Raw genomic sequence first — 6,547 nt, 5'->3', positions numbered from 1 at the left:
TGTCACGTAGTAGTGACGCTGAAGTAAACAGTCCTAAAACTGTGTATGACGAAACTGATTCTTTATTGGCCGAACCTGTGCCCACAAAAGCAAGCTACACTCGAAGCACAACGAAAGCGGCGAACACAGTCGGCGATCGGCGAAAATCTCATCAGCGGCGAAACGCGTCGGCTTTTATACCTGAGTTATCGAAGGTTCCAGAATAATCCCTGGTACGCGCGTGTATTCCAGAAAGTTGTAGACAATTCGCGTCGCTCATACAATCAGATAACATAAGCGTCGGTGAAAACAGGCAACGGAAAGAAGCATCGATAACGTTCCAGAAACTTCCGATACAGGCGCGTCCTGCGCCGAGCGATAACGTTTAACATTTCTTACCCCCGTATTCTTAAACGCGCCTTCACTCAGCGCTTCTCCTCGACTCAGCCAAGTCGAGGCGACGAGCGTTCCTTCACTCAAGGCGCCATTGCGTTTCATGAACACTACTTCACTTTTCCTCCGCCAAGGAACGCCTTGAAAATGCGCCCTTCACTCGAGTGAAGTGCACCGACCGAGAAAAGCGTCTGATATCGAGGCTATTCTTAAATGCGCTTAGCAAAAGCCCAATTATTTAATACAGATATGTGTTTCCGTTAATTTGGCTTCGTTATAAAATGACAACACGGCGCAATGCACAAATTTAGCTCGGCAGCGCTGCCACTGTTAGCGTTAGACTGATAGATCAAGCGGGAGCTGTGTTTGAGGTCTGGCAACGATCGCTCCCCAGCAGCTGAGCACAGCGCATGGCTGAGAAACAAGAAAATTTGCGCCCGCATTTGTCTGCCGCTCATTCTTTCCTTGTGCTTAATTTGTGGTTCACGTTGCAGTTGTTAATCGTAGTTATCATGGATGATATTGTCCGTGTGTGTACTGTGACCGAGCCGGATTGACTTCGAAGGAGGCAACGCATGGAACGGCCGATGGGCAGCTTTGTTTACCTTCAAGACCAAGTGCTGCTGAAAGCTTTCTGAAAGCATCAACAGGACAAAAAGTAAGGGTGAGTGAGCAGTTCATGCACGGAACCACATTACGCTGTTGCGAGTTTGCTGAAGTTGCCGCCGCGCTATCAATAAAACGTGTCCGATGTATCCAAGCATGACTGGCTCCAGTTGCTCATGCTGCGGGCATCAGCACCCGAGGCATACTATTCGAGGCAACATACGATTGCGCGAGACGTTATTTTTTTTTTTTTTTTGCTTTGGAGCTTGTGGGATATTCGGCGCGACAATCTGTTATCGGTTCAGCTCTTTAAATATAAATGCAAAAGGCACCGCTCCGCGCCTGTGTCCGATGATCATTCCAGTACCGCGTAAAAAATCTTTCAGTAGAGAAGAAGCAGTTGTAGCATACATGTGGCAAAATGCATATGGTTGAGTGCGTAGCTCCGGCAGTTTTAAGGAAACAAACGTTTTTCAGTCCTGTACTTTATTTTAGAAGCCGGGGTGGTTAGTCGGTTTGTTCAAATTGTAGCACATATCGGCAATGAACCAGCACTGGTGCCTGTATTTCCAGTGCTGCTTCACTTCAAATATACGCTACGCAATCTTTTATTCGTCCGAAAATTCACTTGTCAGTAGTTCATTGCCAGCATTAGTGTTTTTTTCGTCTTAACGTTCCATAAACAGTGCTTTCAAGTTCACGCAACGGCTACGTTTTTTTTTTTAAGTTGAGCTATGTCTATTTCAGTTGCGTAGCTGCACTGAACTTAGCGTGCCCTGTATACATATCATTTTTGACATTCTGCTGCAGGATGTGGGCCTTGGAAGGACCAGCTGATGGAAAAAAATCAACGTCCGTGTTGCACGGTAAGGAATGTGACTGACGTTAAAGCATCCATAGATACGGTGCCTGCCTGTTGGAAATGCACCATATCGCTTCCCCTAAAGAACCTAGGTGCTGCGGAAGTACTTGACTGATCTGCCCGGTAGTTAGTCTGTGGTTATTTTTCATACTTATCACTAATAATATTGATGTTTTGTCAGGCCACATTGATAAAATGGTGAAATGCACGCCGTGTTATTTAAAACCGCAAGCATGAAACAGCTATCCCATAATGAAATCAAACTCATTCCTTTTCAACAGTCATGTATTATTGTTTTGAAGAGCATAGTTATTATTATGATGTGCGAAGTCATGAGTTACTCGTAATGTGTTACGGTTGAGACGTGAGCTTTGTTACTGCCCACAATTTGTAATGCAGCACTTCAGTATTTAGTGGAATGTTGAAGCTACGTTTGCATGAGCAAGTGTACATCAAGAAATATATCATAATTGTAATGGTTGATCTCAACTTTGTTGAACTCATGGTAGTAATGCGCTCTATACTGTATTTTTCAGCAACGCCATTGTGACTGTCTGCATCTCCATTTGGCCTGTTGTGGGATCCCACAAGACACGCTTTGTTCCTGGGTCAATTACTGAACTTCTGCAAGCCCCATGGAAGCCAACTGTCATCCGCATCGAATGGAACAAATTCATGGTTCCGGCCTTCATAATTCATCTTGAGCTGAAGTTAGAACTGGAGCTCAAACAGCGTAAATTCTGTAAGGATTTACCACTGCATACCGTCCGGTGGCCACACACGACGGTATGCTACTGTCTAGAACACTGCTAGTCTACTGTCCAGAACACGGATGGTGTTTTATTCTAGAATAGCTTTGTCAGTAGTACTACTGATTGTGTTTGTAGGATCACAGTCCACGCTCTTTTTGCAATCCTATCAGAACACAAAAAGACGAGGATAATTTTAATTTATTGTTTCAGAGATTGACACTTCGATTGACCAGAAATAATTCAGTGATACAGACGGCTTTATTAAATATGGGTTAAGAAAAGAAACCTGGATGAAAAATACAGACTTAAGCAGCAAGGTGCCTATGAAGGCAGATGTATACAAAATGCCTTTAGTAGTGATGTTTGAGCTGTTAGGATGTCAGAAAAGACATTGAGGTTTTAGCCAAAATAGTGCCACAACTACAGTGCAGCACGGCACATTAACTGGAGCTCCACTCTTCTACGCTTGCACACCAACGCAAGCGCAGCGCCCTTGAAAAGGCAGTTGCTCTGCGTGGTTGCGTTGGCAGCCTGGTTCCTGCATAAGAGAAGGGGTTGGTCATAAACATACAATGATGTTAATGCACATAAAAACTAGCTTTTAACTAATTAACTAGTTTGATTTTCATAGTAAATACATTAGTTAAGAATTTTCATTGTGTTCAGGAAACCGATTTTTTTTTTTTTTTTTTACATTGATGAGCTCGGACTGTTTTCATTTATGTTTGCAAAGATACAGTTTTAGGCTGGTTTGGCGTTTGCACAGCCAGACCGACATACACCAATCTAACACTTACATAATGCACTCACTAATAGCTGGAATGTGCACAACAAATATATGTGACATATATCTGCTACCACTTGCTAGCGTTTTCTGTATGAGGAGCTGAGTCAACTGCTACAGCTTTTTTTTTTCTTACAATAAAAATAATGTGATGTACAAAAACAATCCTCTGTTGTATTGTTATTCAATGTTTTGTATTGGAATAAAATATTACATTCCCTCTGTATACGTGCAGGTATAATTATGAAAACCATTTCATGGTTGCTCACTTCCTCGTTGGGCTTGGATGTTCATAAGCATAAGCTAATTAAACTAAATATTTTGAAGGAAGGATCACGTAATTATTGCTAACGACTGTAAATAACAGCTACTGTCACACGTCCCACGCAAAAAACAGTAACTTTTTTGGTTTCCCTATAGCAACTAACTGCATGAAATTATAGAGAAACAGAAAAGTGAACGCACCTGGTCGTTTTTAGAGAAGCTCGCCTTGCTGTGGTACGCTACGCCGTCCTTGGAATAGCGTAGCAAGTGATGCACACGAGTACAAACCGCTCAGGCGGAGCGAATTCCGGCGCTCGCGCAGAAAGACCAGCATCCAGCAATCGAGCACACAGGCACCCACTAACGGCAGGAATCTTCGCAGTTGTTTTCTTTTCATAGGTTCGAAGTGCGCCGCAGTTATGTATCGTGCAGCGTTTCAAATGGTGCTGCTTTGTATGATCCCCCGCGAGAAACACGGCACTGGCGCTGATAGTAGTTCCGGAGCACTCGCACGAAGAATACACGTATGCAGGTCATCAACTGGCTCATGCACGGAATAAGACGACAGGTCACTGCACTAGCTGGCAGTCTTCTTGACAGGACGGCCGGTCTGTCTCGGTGCCACAGTAGAATTACTCCGTTGCCAAAGCGCTCCAGAGGATTACACCAGTCCGTAAAACGATGCCCTTCAAGATGCGCAGCATCGTTAAAGAAAGAAAAGCTGCGGAGGCAACTGGCGTCCAACTGAAAAAGCCGACGAGGCGAGTGACAGATCACGACGGAACCATGTTTGCGCACTATCTTTACTCAAGGAGCGATTCAAGGTAGCTGCGGGGCTACCTTGAGATTCTCGAGTAAAACGCTCGAGGTTTCCTTCACTCAAGGCGCGTTTCGAGTGGAGGGCGATTTGTGAAATGAAAAGCCGCCCTCAAGGAGCATTTCGAGTGGAGGGTCGAGTCGAGGTGCGTTTGTGAATACGGGGGTTAGCCGGTGGAAAACGGCCATCGGCGAAAGATAAACATGTGTACAGTCAACCACAAAAGTTTGCGGACCACGCGAGCGCGTGGCCAAGAGCCTCTTCGCGACACTTCCGCTACGTCACCAGCGATCGACAGCAGCGCTACGTTGAAGACGCATCCCTCCTTAAATCTATGGCCTGTCTATTTTCGCACTGTGCGCAAATATTTTCTACCTATCTCTTTCAACGTGACGCGCTCTTTGTTAGCCAGGGCTACTTGCTTATATTTTGAGAGCAGAATATCAGTACAAGTAATCAGACAGCGTATTCTTCGGCTGTTATCAGTTCTATTTTCGCGTAGCCACGCTGTTCTTTTTTTTTCGTGAGTGCGTGAGTGAGCGGTGAGGCAGCCATGGGACACAGATGCTTAGTCAGTAGGCAGAATTTTTCCGTTCCTCCCCCATCGCTAAGTGACAGTAGCGGCCGGGATTTGATCGCCTGCGCCCAGGTTTTGCTGCGCAAAGCCCGAACCACCGCGCTGCTATAGTGGTTACATTTAGAAAAATAAGAAATAATCGGGTGCGATGACTCTTTTTATAACCCTTTGCGACACGGCGTCCTCGTTTGGGGACTCGAACTTCGGAGGCGCGTCCCACGCCACGTGTTTCTTCAAATGACCTAAAACTCAGTGTGCACATTCGTGTCCGCTTCCTGATGGGACAACTAGCGGTCAGTTAACTTCATTGTCCTGCGTATTGCTGCAGATGATCACTTTCCTGGAGACACTACCATGTTAGACAATCGTTCGACGTGCCGCGTTCCAAGACCAACGTCAAGAGTATTTTTTTTTCTCCGGTCGACACGAATACAACCGAAAAAGCAAGTGTGCATGCGTTTCGGGCCTAATAGTTGATTCTTTTTATGCAAGCATTGAAGCTGACGGATTTCAGAATAATTAGATAATGAGTTATACGCTAATTAATTTTTTTTTACTGAACTCGCACAAAACAGCACATTGCTTCGTCTTCTTTCTTGGAATGTAATAGTGAGCGTCTTGAAATGATGCCATGCGCATTTGACGCATTTGCAGACAGTGCATCATAATTCGTGTCTGAAGGGGATGAATTTATTCACAAGACATTTACAGAAGTGTCATGAAACATAGGTCTCTCAATGATCTAGTAGGAAGTGAAATGTCCGCCGTTTTCTAGCACCTTATTGATGCGTGTGGGCATCGACTCGTACAAAGATTCAGTAATCTCCGGTCGACCGCGCAGGCTTTCCCATTCTTGTGCGATCGCTTGCCACAGCGTATCGGCCGTGCGGCCGCGGTTGGCTCGTGTGGACAGCCGTTTCTTCAACATGCCCCAGACATTTTCTATGGGATTCAAGTCGGCGCCACATGGAGGCCACTCAAGCTGGCAAACAGCATGTTCTTCTAGCAATGACTGGACGATACGTGCTTTATGGATCGGGCTGCGGTCGTGTTGAAAAAAATAGCAGCCGTCGCTGAAGGGACCGTCCAGCGCATACGGAACGAGGTGTCTAGTGATGACGTCGCAGTACCGTGACGCAGTGAAGGGCCCTTCCAGACGCACAAGGGGACCAAGGCCATCTTTGCTGATTGCTCCCCACACGCTCACGGAACACCGTCCACTGGATAGAACACTCTGTGTGTAATTAGGCAGATATCTGCAAGAAATAGCATACAATTGGGTTCCAGCGGCGCGTCTAAAAATGTTGTGATTCCTCTTGCGTATGAACTTTATAATGCTGTTATAGAGTTGCAATAGAAAACGTGCAAACATCATTAGATAGTACTGAAAGACCCACTGGCAGCTTTTAATTAGCTTCAGAGTAAGTAGTACTATGAAACAATCGTTAATGTTTTCAACATAATACCACTACAGAAAAATCTCGTAATGTCCAAAAGCTCATTTTACGTGAAA

At 45.1% G+C, this 6,547-nt stretch overlaps 1 long non-coding RNA gene across 1 annotated transcript; it reads left to right on the top strand.

The window, feature by feature from the left end:
• The first annotated feature begins 379 nt into the window (after positions 1–379).
• LOC125943736 (uncharacterized) lies at positions 380–3,001 on the top strand. The gene is made up of 3 exons (XR_007465865.1): positions 380–1,036; positions 1,789–1,844; positions 2,377–3,001. It is a non-coding gene; the product is annotated as an uncharacterized LOC125943736 (long non-coding RNA).
• The last annotated feature ends 3,546 nt before the right edge of the window (positions 3,002–6,547 follow it).

This window comes from Dermacentor silvarum, chromosome 3 (genome assembly GCF_013339745.2).
Source record: "Dermacentor silvarum isolate Dsil-2018 chromosome 3, BIME_Dsil_1.4, whole genome shotgun sequence".
NCBI lineage: Eukaryota > Metazoa > Arthropoda > Arachnida > Ixodida > Ixodidae > Dermacentor > Dermacentor silvarum.
The sequence above is the reverse complement of the archived record's forward strand: the minus strand, read 5'-3'. Positions and strand labels throughout refer to the sequence as shown.